This window comes from Solanum lycopersicum, chromosome 8 (assembly GCF_036512215.1).
Source record: "Solanum lycopersicum chromosome 8, SLM_r2.1".
NCBI lineage: Eukaryota > Viridiplantae > Streptophyta > Magnoliopsida > Solanales > Solanaceae > Solanum > Solanum lycopersicum.
Genome location: NC_090807.1, coordinates 56559821 through 56579750, shown reverse-complemented (window position 1 = coordinate 56579750; position 19930 = coordinate 56559821). Strand labels below are relative to the sequence as shown.

The following is a 19930-nucleotide window of genomic DNA, read 5'->3' as shown; positions in this document are numbered from 1 at the left end:
CAGTAAGTTTCCTTAAAATATGTGATTTGAACTCTTAAAAGTAAGATATGTTATCTACTACGATAAAATTCATGACAAGCTAGTGTAAAACCTGTTGGGTATGTAGCAAGAATTGATGGGAAATAGAGGGAAGAAGAGGAATTTGAAAAGTTTAGAACTTGAAAGGTTGGGAACTTGAAAAGTCCTCTAATGCTTTAATGAAAAAGACAATAGTCCCTCATCAGTAATGAAAATGAAAATAGGAGAGTTTAAATAAATAAACACTCCTATTAATTGTTAAAAGGGTTGGAAAGAGGGACCCCTCGCGTCGTCATCGCTCGCTTCGGCTTTGGCTTTGGCTTTGGCAAATGATCGAGAGATAATTTTTTGGACAAATTTATTTTAATTATTTATTTAATTAATTTAATCCCAAAAATTATTTTTAATTAATCAGTTGATAACAAAAGTTAACCGAAATGTTTTCAACTTTTTAGTTAACCCGATCCGACTTGGATCCGCGCGCGTGACCCGTTTTAAATTCCGTTATATTTAAAAATTTTCGCCATGACTGTTCTGAAAGGTTGCAACTTTCAGGATTAGTCAATACCATTTGAAAGTTTGCAACCTTTCATTAATGGTCGTGTCAATTCTGCAACCTTTCATAATATATTTTTCTTGCCTATAAATACCATTCAATCTTCAGAATATTTTCCTACGAATTTTCTGATCTTCCTTCTTCTTAAAAAAAACACATATTTCTTCGTGTACTTTCCTGTTGTGGATTGATTCGCTGACAGTCGAGTTTTTTGTATTTATACTCTACTGATTAAGATCATTTTACCATGGGAGGTTATATTCCAAATCAAACCTCGGACACTAGAGGGGAATGATTTCCTTAAGGGGACACTGTGAATTCAGTGGACTTGATTTTCTTCCTAAATTATTAAAAAGAGTATTCCAGATTTTGGTAAGTTTTACGAATTCAATTATTTTTTACAAATAAATTTCTGTTCATCTTATTTACTAGTTCTAAAAATCTCAGTTATTTCATGTTTTTGACTGATTTATTAAAATTAGTAATTTCTGATTTTCATAACACAGATTGGCAACAAAACCTACTCTAACCGTGTATATTACTTAAAATATACTTATGAGCAAGTGATAAAATTCTCACCAGTTGATAAATAGACTCCAAGTTTAGAACCAAATTGATATAAACGAATAAATTAGATTTGATAAAACAATAAGTTTGGTAGGTATGAACTCATAATTTTTCATCGTATACTCCTCAAAGAAGCATTCAAACATATTTGTGAAATGATTAACTAAATCCTTTAACTTGAACTTGGATGTTGGCGTTACCAATCTATGAGTTGTCATTCGTTTTACCTATTAAATTATGCCAACTTATTTCATTCAAAAAGTTGATGCAAAAAACATTTCATTCGATTAACGGAAAATTTTCAAACATATTCCTAAACTATTTGAAATTGCTTATAATGTACCCTTGAACTTTATTTCGACTCAAAACTATCCTTCCCGTCATACTATTGGGTCAAAAGTATCCTTCTCATTAATGGAAATTGTTAAATATCACATGGATGCCACGTTGCATGCCAATAGGATTCCACTGTCACGTAGACTAAATAAAAAAGATCAAAAATACCCTTAAACTATCCGAAATAGTTCATATATATCCTTAAACTATATTTCGGCTCAAAACTACCCTTCCCTTCAAATTATTGGATCAAAGTACCCTTCTTATTAACAGAAGTTGTTAAATGTCATGTAGATGTCACATGACCCTTTTTAGTTTAGGGGTACTTTTGACCCTTTTTTCTTTTAGTCTATGTGGCAGTATAAATCTATGGACGAGTCATGTGACATCCACATGACATTTAACAATTTTCGTTAATTAGAAGGACATGACTCAATAGTTTGACGAGAAGGATAGTATTGAGCCAAAATATAGTTTAAGGGTATATATGAGCTATTTCAGATAATTTAAGAATATTTTTGACCCTTTTCCGTTCAATTAATTAAAATTGTTTATGGCACTATCAATTAATCATAAAGTGATTTGGATGTTCCAATTAGGTCCATATTAATCATTAGAATAATAAAGAGGTCCAAAGTTTTACCTTTTAAGTTTTACGTATATCTTCTAATTCTTATTCAATTTTATGGTGAGATATACAATTAATTAATTTATTTATTTTGGGAAAAAAGTTTGAAATATATTCGAACTTTAATCAAAATTGTTATAATGAATCCAAACTTTGGAAATGATTTTTTACCCTCTGTATTATTTCAAAATGTATTTTACAGATATATATGTGTTCATGTGGACATGATAAATATTGCATAATTATAAATAGTAAGATTTCCAGGTGATACATATATACTTTTACAATATACTATTAAAAGTATTTTTCAAAACTCAATATCGTTAGAACAGTTTTTAGATATATTCCGAACCCCTTTCTTTTTTTCTTTTTTTGGGGTGGAGGGTGGGGGTGATGGTTAAAATTATGAAATATGAAATGAAACTATCACAAAGCATTTTGATTGGCTTCAAACGACCTCCACATATTGTTCATTTTCATGTCAGATTTCAAAAATGCAAAGAAAACCCAGAAATCTGAAGAATCAACTAGCATTATAGGAGTGTGCATTCTAGTGTTTAGTACGGAAAAAATATTTTTTTCAAAAATCAAATGAATTTCTTATTTATTTTTTAATATTTGGCAGGTATTCATGAAGAAAATATTATTTCAAATAATATTTATACGTTCTATATCTACAAAACACTACAGAAGTTGGAGTGGGAGTATGGGATTGTGTGGTGTGGGGGATCGTAATGTCATGCTACGTTACTTGTTTTTCCTGATGTCATTTTTTTGATTTTTCTAGGAAACTTATTTTTTCTAGAAAAAGTATCTTTAACATGAGAAATTTAAAAAATATCGATCCAAAAAATATATTATAGTGATACTAAATTTAATTTAGCACTGTTTGTAAATCCTGAAATTAAAATGAATTTTTAGTAGCATTTGACACTTTTTATGAACTTTTCTACAGCTTATAGCGATACTAAATTTTATGACAATTAAGTAATGCCGATAAAAACTTTATCATTCTTTGTTAATGCGTATATTTAGTGCCGATAGAAATTGTTTTTGTTGTAGTGGTAATAGATTTAGAATATTTTTAGATAAGTGAATGAAGGATATTCATGAGTCATTTTTTATTATGTTAATCTCCTTCAGAATTTCGTGGACAGATTCAAGATCGTCTCAACAAGATTTAAGGTCTAAAACAATTGAAAAATAACAAAATTAGATTTAAGAATTTTTCAAATTGATATAATGATATTGAAATAATGTTAAATTTCATAAGTTGATATAATGATATTAAATCAATATTGAATTGTTACAATGCTCGTAATTTGAAAAAGCTAAGAAAGATTCAATAATTAAAAAAAGAATGAAAAAGATAAATAGTAATATGAGTTCATATTCATCGTCATAAAATAAATAATCACATAAAAAATACTATAATAATTAATAATCTTATAATCGAATTGAATCGACCCCAAAACAAGACGGGCAAAAAGGAAATGGATTTTTCAAAAGAAGATAGATGCATAGATACAAATAGAGAAGCAAAAGAATGTGGGGATAATGAAAAAAGTGGAATGTCTTTTTAGAGAAAAGCAAAGAGTGATTGAAGGTCGTGCGTGCCTCTTTCTCGAAGGAATATAGAGCGTCTCGTCTTTGTCAACACCATGCTTTCTCTTATTACTCTATTTTCTAGGGATTTTCGCCTTACTCATATCAGATACAGAGTTAAAATTTTTAATTTATATATTATTATTAACCTCATATATAATTGTTTATTTTTAATTTAGTTTTAGTTTTAGCTAGTATTTTTACTTTTTAATTTTGAATGTGCATGTAACTTAAAGAAAAAATTATGCGGTTAAACAAATTTATACTCTCTTTATTTCATAATAACTTAAGTTTTTTAAATCACTTTTTATTTTTCAAGAATTTTTAAAATATTCTTCCAAATTTAACTTTTAAGTTAGTATTTTGGAATTAGTTATTGTAATTAATATTTAGTTATTTTTGACAATAATTAATAAGGGTAAAAAATGGAAAATTATATTTAATTTATGTTGTAACCTACTTTTCTAAAGGGCGTGAAACAGCTCAAAGTTTAAGTTACTATGGAATGGAGGGAGTACTACTTAATTATTCATCATAGACATAGTTTGCTAAAATTATCAATCGCGACTAACATTAACCATTAATTACGGTAGACTGACATCAAGTTTGTATAATTAGTCACATTTATATAATTCGCAATTAACTATTTTTCGTTTGATTTGTGTTTGTATATGACAGTGATTTCCTTTGATTTTCAATTTTATCACCATATAAATTAAATCTTTTTGTGTATAATTTTTAAAAGTTTGTATAAACATCTATTTTCGGGTTTTGTAAAATGTAATTTGTATATATGTTTAAATTTGATATGTTTATGTTTGTATCAATTTGTTATTTTGAGTTTTATCACATTTGTATAATTTCAGACTTTATATTACTCAATTATACAAAAAACACGTGAATTATACAAACGCATCCGCGAATTATACAAATTATTGCCCTCTCTCGCTCGCCTCTCTCCTCTCTCTCCCGATCTCGCTCGCCTCTCTCCTCCCTCTTCCAATCTTACTTACCAGATATACAAATACATATGTACAACAGTTACATATATACAATTATCTAACCAATATACATATAAATAGTTTATCTCTCTCCCAATCTCGCTCGCAACTGTCCTCCCTATAACATATAGTTATGAATCATAATTAGCAAATTATAGCTGCGGAGCGCAATTAAGTTACTTTTGATTGATTCCATGCGAAAGTTTCCCATTATATAAAATTAAACAATTAGATACTCGTGTCTTACGTGACATAATACATGTAAATATTAAAATTTTATTTTTGATAATTTCGCTAACTTCATAAGCTAATAAATGACAAACACAAAACAAAAAATCATATATTATATCCTCCTTTACAAATTTACTAGTATTGTATTGAAAATCTTTTTCCCTTTTTTTAAGCGGCTATTTTCATTAAAATTTGTTGACATCGATTGGACCAAACATAGTACGTAGCTGTTATGTTTGATTATATCTGTAAATGGTGCAGTCGTGCCCTTGTTTAATTATTCCACTACACCATTAATAATAATCTAAAACATTAGTGTAACCCGACCAAAAAAAAAAAAAAACAAATGAAAAAAAGGGTCAAGTAACAGAATAATACAGATGTTTTTGTTGTACCAAGGTTACAAGCTGGTTCCTAATTATTATTATCAAAAACTCTCATGCCTTATAGCTTCATTGTGAAGCTCATTATAATCCCATCTTAGTATAGATTTTTCAAATGATTGCTAATTATTGTCTTAGACACAATATCTAATTGTATTTATACTTTTGTTTTTTGTTGGTGAAAGGTTGACCCATGAATCGTGGTAAAAGAGATTATTATGAGATTGAAACGGCTCAAGCATATTATAAGTGGTCTATATTAAAAAAGATCTTAAGTTAAAAAAAATATATATATATTTTTACGAAGTTTATTTGTCTAGTTTTTTAAGATGCAAAGTTATTAATTTCTTTTATAATTGATTATTTTTAATAATTCTTTATCAATCAATCCTAAATAATTATTTTTATCAATCAATCCTAGATATTTTGTAAAATTTATTAATATATTACATGTATGCAAAATTAAAATAATTAGAAGATCTGTACTTCTATGACAATCAAATACGAATAAAGTGTGGTGGAAGATTATCAACCCACCAAACGCACCTTCGCAAAATATTATATTTTCTTGAAAGTGGTGGTATTAGGGTCAATTTATATGTAACTTGACAATATATTTAGATATGACATTGGTCAAAATTTAAATTTTATATGTTTCACTTTTAAAGTTTTCAATCATAAGATTATTGTACTTTAAAAATGTAAATTCATAGTTACATTTTATTGTAATCTTAGTAATTTTTCATATATATTTATATTTCATTCAAAAAAAATAATATTAAATTCATATAAACCTAACATTGGGAAAGTTGTGTACACAACTTATTTATATTATCCTAAATATTTATTTCTTTTACGAAATTGTATGAAATAGCAAATTATTAATTAAAATTAAATGCTATTATTATAGTTTATTTAATTTGTAATTGGCAGCAAACATCTCATTTTTCGTCATCTCATTTGGTATACAATTAGCCATTTTCGGTATACAATTAGTCATTTTATACATTTCGGTTTAAGATGTATAAAATGGGTTTGTGTTTGTATAAAGCGAGAAAGAAGTGTATATACAAATACGAATACATATATTTTTATCTCATACACTTATAATTATACAAATACAAATCTTATTATATACATTACAATGAATTTATACTAAATTGAAAAATTGTATAAAATTGAATGAATCTAGTAAATTATACAAATAAAAATACAAACTATAGAATAAATACAAATATAATTTTTATGTTTGATATACGTGAAGTTACTCGTTATTTTGCTATAATTTTTGACAAATCCACCAACAAATGTATTTGTATCTCAGTTTATCAATATAGTTATTGACATTATTTGAGTTGAATTCCCACTACTTTATCTATCTGTCTTGCACTATACTATTTTTACTCTTCTTTTGAAGTTATACTGATGTGAACACTTTCCACTTACTTCTTTAAATTAAATATCTATTTTTAAGTTAATCAATCCAATTAATTAATTAATTAATTGTGTGGCACTATCAATTGCTCATTCAGTTCATCTCCTTTTGTCGATACATGAGAAAGTTTATTTATGCCATTATGCTCCAAAAGAGAACACTAACAACTAAAAGCTAAGTGGTTTAGTCGTAATCAAACACTAATTAATTAATTAAGCACTTTTAGTTCCAAGCATCCATAAAATAATGTTAATCTTATTATAATTATTTTCTAAACTTTCAATTAATTGTATTGAGAAGAGGTATGCATGACGTTAAGCCGACCCATTTCCCCTTAATTAGGGTCTCCTTTTTAAGGAAAATTATTGGGCCTCATGTTCTTAGAGAGGTCCATTTTTGGTTAGTAAGAAATTATTTTTTAATCACAAGATAGTAGTAATTAACAAGCTTTTATAAGATTAAAAAAACATAGGGAAAAAGATCGGAAATATATCCAAATTTTGATCGAAATTGTTATTACGATATTAAGCTTTGAAAAGGACCTTTTACTTTTGCACTATTTATAGTGTATTTTAAAGGTATGTATCTGTCTACCTGGACATAAAACATATTGCATAAATATAAATAGTAATATGTCGACGTGGATACATTTACATATATATACCTTTAAAATATATTATTAAATAGTTCGAGCTAAACACTAGATCAAAATGATCACTAGCGGTAATTAATTCTTAATTATCGTTAAGTATGTACTTTTAGCGGCGATTAACACTTTGTATATGTACCTAAAGCTTTTAGTGATATTAGTTTTAATGTCACTTCACTAATGCCGATAAAAACTTTAACTCTTTTTAATGTCAATATTTATTACAGCTAAAAATTATTTTTGTAATATTAAAAAGGTCCTGTATAAAATTTGATATCATAATAAAACCAAAATTAAAATATTTATCGGACCTGAAAACCTTTTTCAAAAAGAAAACTATATTTATAATAGTAAGTATCATTTAGTGGGGGAATGGATCTGAACAAACTACTTGTGTTTTGGAAAAAAGAAAGAAATGCTATTTTTAATTAATGGAAATTCGTTTACTTTTCCATTAAATAAATTTGTAATGACATAATTTAGGGGTGTTAGAATTATTGTTATTTGTCAAATTTAAATGAATGAGGTAATATTATTATATAATAGATATTTCTTCCATCATCATGTGTGGTATATTACATTGACACCACTCTTCTTTTATTTCACTCAGCTAGTTAGGTTACATCAATTTGGTATAGAATAAAATAAAGCTTTAGAACCTCAATCATGTTCGACTATACGATTGTTTTGTTTTTTCTTTTGAAAAGAAAAACTTCTAAAAAATAGTAGTCTAAAATTATTCAAATATTTATATGACTATAGATCATTTCACTAAAGATAAAATGAGTATTTTAAAATTAAAATACTATACATATAAAAACGTACATTGAGACACATAATATATTATTTTTTGGACCGGTCTATATTTATCGGAACAGTGATATAGTGATACCATAGTTCAATGAGTCTCCACCCCGTATGTTTACCAATTCAGAGCTCTATGTAATTCTGAATGTCCATTTCTATGATTGTATTTAAAAATTGCTCATGGATGTAAAGTATCGTAACATAGGCGGAATTAGGATTAGGAGTTTGGGGGATAAAATTTTAGAACAGAAGATTGATAGTGAATTTGAACCCACAACGTTAATGTGAAAGATATTTTCATTGCCTTTTTCTTATTATTAAGTTGTCAATTAATTATTAGAAAATTTACAAGTTAATACACATATATAATTATTTAATTTTCTAATATAAATACAAAATTTACAAAAAAAAATTAATGAATTGTCCGAACTACAAACCTCCGACTGAATTTTTTTTTCTTTGTTGGTAAGTCATAAGATATAGCTCACTCGTTCAATTATATATATAATGAACATATGGAGTAGTTGATTTGACATCACATTGAATATTATAATTTAAATATATCCTAACAAGCATTAAGAATCCTAGTCTCCACTAGTCACTTCCGCACTTACATATTGTTATGAAGCATATAAATGTTTAAAAAAATTCGAAGTGGTAGCTTCTTAAGTGAAATTTGAAAACGACTTTTCATTACACTTTCAAGGTGAGCGTGACGTAGAGGCACGAAATTAAAATTTAAAATTTATAATTAAAAATATTAATTTTTATAATTACAAGTTCAAAATCAATAATTTTTACCGATTCAGTAAATATATTAATATAAAATTTGAATCAAAGCTATATTACGTGTGTGAAATGTAATATTGTAGCTCCATACTTAGTGGGAAGGTATAAGAGTGGAAATACTAGCAGCATGCACAAAGCACGCCTACTATATATGTTAGTGTTTTAGTCAATGTGAACTTGGAAAAGTTACTTTTTATATGTCTAAAGAAATCTTTGTTCTTTGACAATTATAAGTTTACTAGATTTTACTGCTTATTCTTGTTTAATTTTCTTCCTACTTCTTCTTTGATAAAGAGGCCTATTGACTCATATATTGTGAACTTGATTTGAATGCTAACTGGGAGACTAACTTAACAAAATATTTGACGATAGATTACAGGCTTAAAGTGAATTTCCCACTGATTCACAATTATTAGTTGGAGGTCTGATGGAATATTGATTGTATTGAAGTGTTAACCTAATAAGGAAATACATGGGAGATATATATAGGAGATATAGGAAGGAGTACTAATCTTAATAGGACTAGGATTAAGGAGTACTAATCCTAATAGGACTTGGATTAGTACACAGTAAATACTAATATTATTTAATACTATTTATTTAATACTATCTGTTATTATCCCCCCTCAAGCTGAGCTGAGCGGAAGCGAACGGAAGCTTGGAACTGAGGTAATCGTGTTGTCGGCTCGGGAGAGGCTTGGTGAGAATATCAGCCGGTTTTTCTTCAGTGGGTACATACTGCACAGTCATGGTGCCGGCCTGAACTTCATCGCGAACAAAGAGACAATCGGTATCAACATGCTTCATTCTGGTGTGTAGGACGGAATTCTTGGCCACACAAATGGTTGATTTGTTGTCACAATAGAGAGCAGGAATAGTGTGAGTGGCGCGGAGTTCGCTAAGAATATATGTGACCCACATGGTCTCAGCAGCAAGAAGAGCAAGGGCTCGGTATTCAGCTTCAGTTGAGGACCGAGAGACCTTGGGTTGTTTTTTTGTACACCGGGAGATCAGGTTCGGCCCTAAAAAAATGAGAAACCCCGATGTAGATTTTCTGTCATTTTTATCATTCGCCCAATCTGAATCTGAGAAACCCCTAAGCTCCAAGTCCCCGGGTCGAATGAGTAAACCACGACCAAGAGTGCCAAAAATGTACCTGAGAATGCGTTTTAGACAATGGTAATCATGTTCACTTGGTTGATGCATGCGCTGAGCAACTCGGTTGACAACAAACTGGATGTCAGGACGGGTAATGGCCAGATACTGTAGAGCCCCAATGAGGCTGCGGAAGTGGGTGATATCGGCAAAGGGGATGTCGGCTCCGTTCGTAGACGAAGAGACAGCCATCAGTGTTGGTTGACTGGTGCATTTTTCCAGTCCAGCTTTCTGCAACAGATCTCGAGCATATTTTGACTTATGAAGAAACAAGCCGCTGCCAGTCCGAGAAACCTCCATTCCTAGAAAATAATGTAACGGGCCAAGGTTCTTCATTTTGAAGGTAGTATGCATAGCTCGAGTGACATCCTGAATGAGAGCTGCAGTAGAGCTTGTAATAATGATATCATCTACATAGACAAGAAGAATGACTGTATCGTGTGCTGAATGTCGAGTAAACAGACTCGTGTCGTGTACGCAGCACGTGAAGCTGAGTTCCTGGAGGAACGTTTTCAGACGTGTGTACCAAGCACGGGGGGCTTGCTTGAGCCCATACAGAGACTTCTAGAGTTTGCAAACATGTTGAGGGAAGCAGGGATCAACATAGCCCGGTGGTTGCGTCATGTAGATAGTTTCATCAAGCATGCCATGAAGAAAAGCATTGGAAACATCCAACTGATTGATGAGCCAATTGTTGCGCACGGCGAGTGACAGTACCAGACGAATGGTTTCCTGCCGAATAACAGGACTGAATGTCTCGGAGTAATCAAGCCCATACTCCTGATTGTAGCCTTTAGCAACCAAACGAGCCTTGTACCTGGAAATACTGCCATCTGCATTGTGTTTAATTTTGTACACCATTTACAGCCCACTGGGTGCCGCCCATGGGGCTTAGGTACAAGTACCCAAGTTTTCTGATCAGTCAAAGCCTTAAACTCGTCATCCATAGCATGACGCCAATAAGCATTTTTTGAGGCAACAGAGTAGGTTGTTGGTTCACTATCGGGAAGGGGTGTATTTGGTAGTATGGTAGCCTGAAAGGTTTTGGGTTTAAAGATATCGGCTTTGCCACGGGTTAACATGGGATGAGTATTGCGGGGTGGCACGGGTGGTGGTGATTCGGGGGTGGCCGGGAAGGACCCAAAACGGATCGGGCTGGAGATGTTGTGGGTATGGGATAGTTCGGGTTGGTTGTGAGTGTGGGTGGTGGTTGCGGGTGTATTGTGGGTGACGATTGAAGGGGTGATGAAGGGTGGTTGGGTAGTGGGTAGAGGTGTGGAGGAAGGTGGTGAGGGACCCTGTGAGTATGTTGGAAAAAGAGGAAGGACGCCAATGAATGATGTATTTGTGGAGGAGGAAATAGACTCGTAAGGAAACTCATTTTCGACAAATTTGACATGACGAGATATGTAGACTTTAAGAGTTTGTGGGTCAAGACAGCGATAACCCTTGGAGGTAGGATGATAGCCCAAAAAAATACAAGGACGGGATCGGGGTTGTAATTTGTGAGTAATATGAGGGCGTAGCCAAGGGTAGGCAAGACACCCAAAGACGCGGAGGTTGGTATAATTGGGAAGTTCTTGGTAAAAGAGTTGATAGGGTGATTTGTTGGAGAGGGTGTGACTGGGCATTCTGTTAATGAGGTAGTTTGCGGTGGCTAGAGCTTCTACCCAAAAGGAGACAGGGAGATAAGATTGATGTAGAAGAGTAACCACTGTTTCAATGAGATGGGGATGCTTACGCTCAGCCACCCCATTCTGTTCGGGAGTGTATGGACAGGAGGTTTGATGTATAATTCCCAGGGATTGCAAAAACTGGCCAAAGATGTTATTTACATATTCCTTTCCATTGTCACTTCGAAAAAGTTTAACATGAGAATGAAATTGTGTTTTGACCATTTTTTCAAAGGTGACAAAGGTGGTGTATGCCTGTGATTTGTGTTTTAGTGGGTACAACCAAGTGTATTTTGTAAAATCATCCACAAAACAAATATAATAGCGGAAACCAGTAAATGAAGGAACAACAGTAGGACCCTATAGGTCAGAATGAATAAGTTGAAAAGGTGCAGTTGTACGCTTCTCAGATAAAGTAAAAGGTAATTTATGAGATTTAACAAATGAACAGGAGTCACAATTGTTTACATGAATGGAAGAAAAACCTAATTGAGACATTAAAGAATTTATTATTTGAGTAGACGGGTGACCCAAACGACTGTGCCACAACAGACTGTGGCCATCAGCCGAAAGAGCCACCAGAGCCACAGGAACGCTTTTTGAAACTGGGTGGGCAGACGAACTTGTGCCAGGAAGAACGTACAGACCATGCTCACAGGGGCCCTGAAAAATCACTCTCTTGGTAGTATTATCTAGGATCTGAAAATTATTAGAGGTGAACAAGAGTGAGCGATTATTGTCTTTTGTGAATTGGTGAACTGAAAGGAGATTGGTTTTAATAGAAGGGACGTGGGTAAGGTTACCTAGGTGAAAGATAGCGGTGGGGGTTTTAATGGTACCCGTGCCAGTGTGAGAAATATTAAGGGACTCACCGTTGCCAACAGTAATACCATTGGAGCCATGATATGGATTTGGAGCGTTAAGCTTGGATAGATCAGAAGTAACGTGCATGTTGGCCCCAGTATCCAACAACCATTCAGAGGAAGGGCCGGCTTGAGATGCATAATTGGCACGGTTATCACTATTTCGGCTCTCCTCATACCAAAACCAGCAACGAACAGCGGTGTGTCCTGTTTTCTGACAGATTTGACAAGTTGGACGATCCCGCTCGTCCCTGCCCGCCGCTGGAAGATGACTGCCCGCCGCTACCGAAGGAGTGCAGGCTGTTGTTGCTGCCGTGCTGCTGACCGTCGTACGACGGACGACTGCCCTGCCGACCGGCGCGCCTGGGACTCCGCTATTTCTACCGTAGCCGCCGCGGCTCCCTGCCAGCCGCCGCCACGCCCCCCACGATAGTTCTGGCTTGCGGTGAGGGCGGTGGCCGGCTCCATAACAGCGGCTTCTCGGAAGAAGTTTGCTCTCTAGATCCACGTTGATTTCTTCACTTTTTAGCCACGAGGAGAGAGTAACCAGGTCAACGGCCTTGGACTGATGCGAACTGCCTGTTTAATGGAGGAGTAAGCTGATGGGAGCCCCCGAACGACGCACATGATGAGATCTTTTTCAGGAATGATTTCGTTCACGGTGTCGAGGGCTGTGATGATGGAGGAGACCTCGTCTAAATACTCCGCCATAGTTTTCGTGCCTTTGGTAATTGTGTGGAGACGATCATGCAATTGAAAAATATGAGAGTGGAAAATTGATGCATAGCGTGTTGCGAGGGCCATCCACAGGGCTGAAGCAGTTGTGTAGGATCGGACGTGTTTCTGAACCGTGGGAGAGATGACCGCAATCAAACATGATCGGATCTGGCCATCCACGGCTTTCCAGGCGGCATGGGCCGAATTAGTTTTTTCTGATTTGTCCGTGGCGGTGATGACTGCCGGCGGCGGTTCTGTGCTTCCATAGACGTATTTGAGAAGATAATTGGCCTCAAGGGCTGTAAGAATGGTGATTTTCCATGTAGGGTAATTTATGTCTGATAATTTTTCGGGAATCAGGGCATGAAGATGCCTGAGAAGGAGTTTAACGCCAGAAGGAAGTGAATCGAGAGGATCCACCTCGGTTGTCATGGCTGCCGCCGCCCAAGAGAAGAGAGGAAACGATCGGTGCCCTAAAGAGAGAAAAAAACCTAGAGAAAAGAAGATCTAGGTTTTCTGGCTCTTGATACCATGAAGGAATATTGATTGTATTGAAGTGTTAACCTAATAAGGGAATACATGGGAGATATATATAGGAGATATAGGAAGGAGTACTAATCCTAATAGGACTAGGATTAAGGAGTACTAATCCTAATAGGACTTGGATTAGTACACAGTAAATACTAATATTATTTAATACTATTATTTAATACTATCTGTTATTAAGGTCTAACAATGATTGAATGACAGAAAATCATCTTTAATAACGCAGGAGATATTTTCAAGTTAAATAATAATGTTCCAAAAGTATGATACATGATATCTATATATCATTTATGATTGTTTGGAAATATATTTGTCTATTTTTGCCATATACAAATTATAAGAATAAGGCTACAATCTATTTGCTAGTCTTATATATGTTTATCATGCCCGGTCTACGCCATCCCCACATTATAAGTTGTGTACGAAATATAAATTTGAAAAATGTTTCTCATATTGAGGCTAAGCTCTTAAATTACCTCGATTAAAGTGAGATTTTAACCTTTCAAAATCAAATTTTCATGTTCAAGCGCATCCAATCGGGTCAATTATACTACAAAGAATGTTGAACAAAGTTAAAGGAATCAATTTCTACAATTTAATAGGTGATAATCTAGGTCAAAATTAACAAAAATCACACCTAAGTTGTCTGATCAAAATCCCAAATTAGCTCTGTTATTCATATCCCCACTATTTCAATTCTATGATTAGATTTCAAATCGATCCTCAAATTCTTATTAATCACTCTCCAAAGTTTAGTTCTAACCCTCCAAATTTCTACTTCAATTTTTCAACGGTTTAAGAAATAAATCAAGTGGTTTATCAGTAATTATTTACCCAATCTTTATAGAAAAAACCCCCTTAAGATCAATCCATCTCAAGCTACAAAGTCTCAACTACTTAAAATAACCTAAAAATTATGAAATTTCACATTTTATAACAACAATTTTCTATGATCGCGTGATAACCTAACGCAAAAAACTTACATAACATTTGTGGTAGTAATTACCTAAGTCCTAATTAGATATAATGCATATCAGTTTGTCACGATATTTTATTTACACACTTAAACTAAACTAAATGTTAGTTTTACCAACATGTCACAATCTTATTGAGCTCTTTCACCACTTGAGTTGATGAAGATTTATATTAGTAGATGATCACATTCCATAGTTCCTTTTCTTTTTTTCAAAAAAAAAAGTGTGGTCCACTACTTTCACGTTACAATATATGAAAATGGATTGTGGAACTTAAATGCAAGTTGATACACTCACCTTTACTATATAAATATAACCAACAGTGGCGAAGGGTGTGATTGGTACGAAAGAAAAATACTTCAATTATTTTTTAATGTTTGATTCGTCAAAAAAATTTGAAAAATATTTTTTTTTTTAAAAAAAAAATAAAAAAACAACCTTTTGTTTTCATTAGTTACATTCCACTGTATTTGTCTTCTTCTCACCATAGCCCTTGTCATCCTCGGCCCACCCCAGCCACACCTATGTATTTACATGATTAATAAAGATAAATACATTTAGGATAACAATTTTTACATACTTATTAAATATTAAACATAAAGAAAATATATAAGATAACCATTTATTTTCTAGAAATTAAAAAATATTTTTTCCGTTTCAATTTATGTGGTAATTTTTGCATTTTGAGATTTAAATAAGTATATGTTTGACCGTAATTTTTTCATATATCTTTTAAATATTTTGAATTGTCAATTATGGTGACTTATAGTATTTTTACGTAGTTTCCAATACATAACTTTCATTTCAAGAAAAATGAAGATTTCGTGTGCATATTCCAGGTCAAATTTATATTATTTGACTCTCAAAAATAGAAAAGTGTCACATAAATTGAGACAGATGAAATATATATTTCCCTTCGAAAATCATTTTCAAAGTTACCAAAACACACCCGATGTCTATGACTTAGCTTCCTATAGCATGCATGCGAAAAGGTTTTCGAGTTGATAACATTTGGGACCATATTGATCAAAGGTAACACTTATAATGTGAGATGCTCATTACTTCTTTTGATTAACATGATCTATACTAACAAAAAGGATTGTAGGAAAAGGACCACCCTATATCTATTACTTCCATATTAAAATGGAAAAATCACATAAATAGATATACTTTACACTACTATGCTATTATTATCTGTACTTTTAAAATATTACGCATCTTACCATCACTTAAGTTCATCCTACCATATACTAAAGGAAAGTGCACTTAGATACATGTTAACCACACTAGATTTACATTAGATACATGCATTTGTATATATGTGATGTGATTCACACGTATCTAAGATACCCAATACATAGAAGACTGTTGAGCGAAATGGGATAGAGGCGAGGGAGGTGAGCGAGGTTTATTTTGTATCCCAGATACATGTTCCTACATCCTTTCATGATGTAGGTTCAGACACTCGTCATTCATTTCACAGAGATATTGATTCTCGACACTACAAGAAATCTGATATTTGGTGGTGACCAAAGTCGCCACAGAAAAGTATTAAAGTTGCCACAATAACTGTATATAATAGTGGCGACTATATACTATCCACTTAACAAAATGCATATATAAATTTTTTTCATCAACAAAAGCCATAACATGAAGTAGACAAGACATAATACTTCACGAGGATCATAGTACATACACCTCATCATTCAATATACACAAAAAGAGAGTCGCAAAATAATGTCTAACTCTTCCTTCAGCATTCTTGAGAATTATTTTCCTGCTAGCTAACAACTGCCCCTAAAATAGAAAAAACTAAGCAGAATCACTTAGATAACTCCTATAACATACTGGTAATTCAAATTAAAATAAGAAATAATAGGTGAAAAGGAGCACGGCAATCCTTAAGCTTGGACTACAACTTAAGTTAGTCCTTGTTTTATAATGTAGAACACTAACATTTCTTTTCAAGTATTGAAATGTATTTTTGTTAAGTTGTATGCTATCATGTGGTATGCCAAATACTAAATAAAAATTATCCTTTTCTTCTTCTTTGATGTACAATAAGAGAAATCAGTTCAAGTTTAAGATGATGGTAGAGCATACGCAGAGGTTATCAAAATCCAACAACTTTAATTATTTTGAAAATACAAGAATCAAATAAAGAATTGCTTACGTGATCATGCCTCCAAACTCTGCACTATAAGTTATCAGTTGCTAGATATGCAGCGTTAAACTCCAAACAATTCACATTTAGTAACAAAGGCAGTGATAATATTTCTTATTTTATCATTCTCATGTGTGTGGTGGAGCTCTTACACTTTATCTGGTTATTGGTTCTTTCTGTAGTAAAAATGGATTTAGAAATCAATTCTATCAAAATAATAGAGTAATAAAAATAGGGGTCAAACAATATCTTTGTCACGACCCAAATTTGCAAGTCGTGATGGCACCTATGTTCCCAACCAATAGGTAAGCCAACCCAACATATTAACCCAACTAAACCAACAAATGAGTAAAAGACTAACACTAAGCAAGAATCTCCAACATTGAGTTCCTTATAAGTATGAAATGCGGAAGCTAAAACATATCACCCCAAGAATTGGTGTCTTAAGTACAAGAGCTTCTAAAATTCGATGCAAGTCTGAAACTAAATGACAAATCTAACATAAGGAATATCCTGTCTGGAATACTAATAACAGAATGAATAAAAGATAGAGGGAGGTGTGGGCCACGGAACAGCCAAGCAGCTCACCACAACTCCAAGAACTCCAAGCTCGGACTCAATTTGCTCCACGAGATGTGATCCTACTCGGAATCGAATCTGCACCACAAAGAGTGCAACAAGTGTAGTATGAGTACAAAACCACGTGTACCCAGTATGTCTCATTGACCGACAACGAAGAAGTAGTGACGGGAGTTATATAAGAAAATAAATTCTTAGATTATACAAGTATGTATGTATATATATATATATATATATATTACACTTACTATTTAAGTTTCATCAATAAAGGAAATCAACACTAAGTATTTTCCAAACACCAAACGAAACCTATAATCATCAAGAATGAATGATGGGATGAAATGCAATGCAATATGATACCATGTAATGATATTTCTCAGAATACCCAGTACTCACTCAACCATATATACATGATACTCCTCGGAAATACATCGAGAGTTCATGACCCATGGGGGACTCACGAGTTCCATATACCTACACAGACGATCTCCACGTGTCTGTGCGGACGATCTCAACGCACCATCATAATAACAAATAATTTCCGCACGGACGGTCTCCACGTGCCCAAATTACAATCTTAACATCTCACCATACTCAATCTCATGTCAATGCATGTATACAATATTATTTCAATATAAGGGGATAATGATGCATCTCACTCAATCAATATCAACATGATACATAACCACCTCAATTATCACAATTATACGGGTGTAATAAAGAAAACACAATCACACCAAAATTTCAAGTTAATAATATATTAGCTAATGCCCATATGCTTTGGCAAATTCTCAAATTACAATCCACATTCCATACTAGTAACTTTCCGTTTTATAACACCAGTACTCGTACCAATGTCCGTCACACCATTGATACGAGACCCCCATCTTTCGCCCATACCCCCTTTGTCTATTTTCATTTTTAATCTTTAATTAGGAAAACGTCCTTCAACAAGTCTAAAAAGTCTTAACATACCTTAGATGCCGAACTTGTGCCACGAATCTTTTAAGATTTTTCCTTTCCTTTTCGCAAGGTTTCGGAACGTTCCTAATCTACCAATTTTGCAATATTCGTAAGTAACCAATTTTTGTAGACATTCAAATTATTATATGTCTATCATAGACGCTAAAACTCACTCATATTTTCAACCAAACTCCAAATCTTGATATATATTAGTATGCCAAATTTTTCGTACTTACTAAATTTCAAGCCAAGAACTTAACTTTACATCTCCCAATACCCTTGAATTCAATGTTAAATTATATCATATACACCAAATAATTAATTACCTATCTCAATATATCAAATTAATATCTTAATTTTATGTATGTATAAAATAAGAATCAACCCCCCTCTAATTTAAAAACAAGACGAACCACTGCTCCAACGTGACCCTTTTTTTTTCTTCCTAAAACTCAATTCTGCCTGCAACGCCAATTCCCTCTTTTTTTCCCCCAAGGCTTCTTCTCTTAATTGCCAATCATTGGCATGATTGCCCAATGATTGACTTGAGATTCCATTCCCATCCCCACTATTTTAATACCAAAAAAAATATACTAATAATAATGACTACGAGGAAATTATAGACCAACGACCCCTTTTTTTTCCAAATCCTGCAACTACGACTATATATAAATTTCAACTTTAAAATATTCCTATATATGGCAATCATTAAGAATTCTTAATAACTAACATCCATTCAATTCAATCTAATAATTTTACTAAAGTTATATCTCTTCTAATAACAAGTTACAACAAACAATACGATATCAACAGATTCTTCACGCCAACAATTTTTACCACTAATGCATGCTTATGCAGAATATAGATCGGTTAAGGAACTTTTACCTTCAATATTTTATTTCGTTCCTCTTTGTTATGTAATCTACGCTGCCCAAAAATCAGTTTCTACCTCTTTTGTTTTCTGCCCTTCTAATGTTAACTAAGTAAAATAAATAAACTAACCCCACTAACCTAAATCAATTAATGGGTCAAGTAAAAAGGTATTAAATGAATTATGGATATGACCCACTAACTATTAACTATATTAATTCTTCACTAAAATTTTTATCAACTAAAATATTCTTAGTTTCGAATAGTTTAAAAATACCCTTTAAATTTTCAAAAGGAGTCAAACTAGTCCTAGTTCTCAAAACGACCTAGCGGGTCGTTACATCACCTACCACTTAAACAAAAGTTCGTCCTCGAACGGGAAAAGAAAAGAGCTAACCTGAATGCTTAAAAAGATGAGGAT

The 19930-nt window shown here is 32.9% G+C and overlaps 1 long non-coding RNA gene across 2 annotated transcripts; it reads right to left on the bottom strand.

The window, feature by feature from the left end:
- Positions 1-16459: 16459 nt before the first annotated feature.
- Positions 16460-17280, bottom strand: LOC112942016 (uncharacterized). Of its 2 annotated transcripts, none has more exons than XR_011211114.1 (2): positions 17107-17280; positions 16460-16745 (listed from the first exon to the last, which is right to left on the bottom strand). It is a non-coding gene; the product is annotated as an uncharacterized lncRNA (long non-coding RNA). The 2 variants fall into 2 exon arrangements; XR_003247848.2 differs by having other exon boundaries at positions 16460-16730.
- Between the last annotated feature and the right edge of the window lie 2650 nt (positions 17281-19930).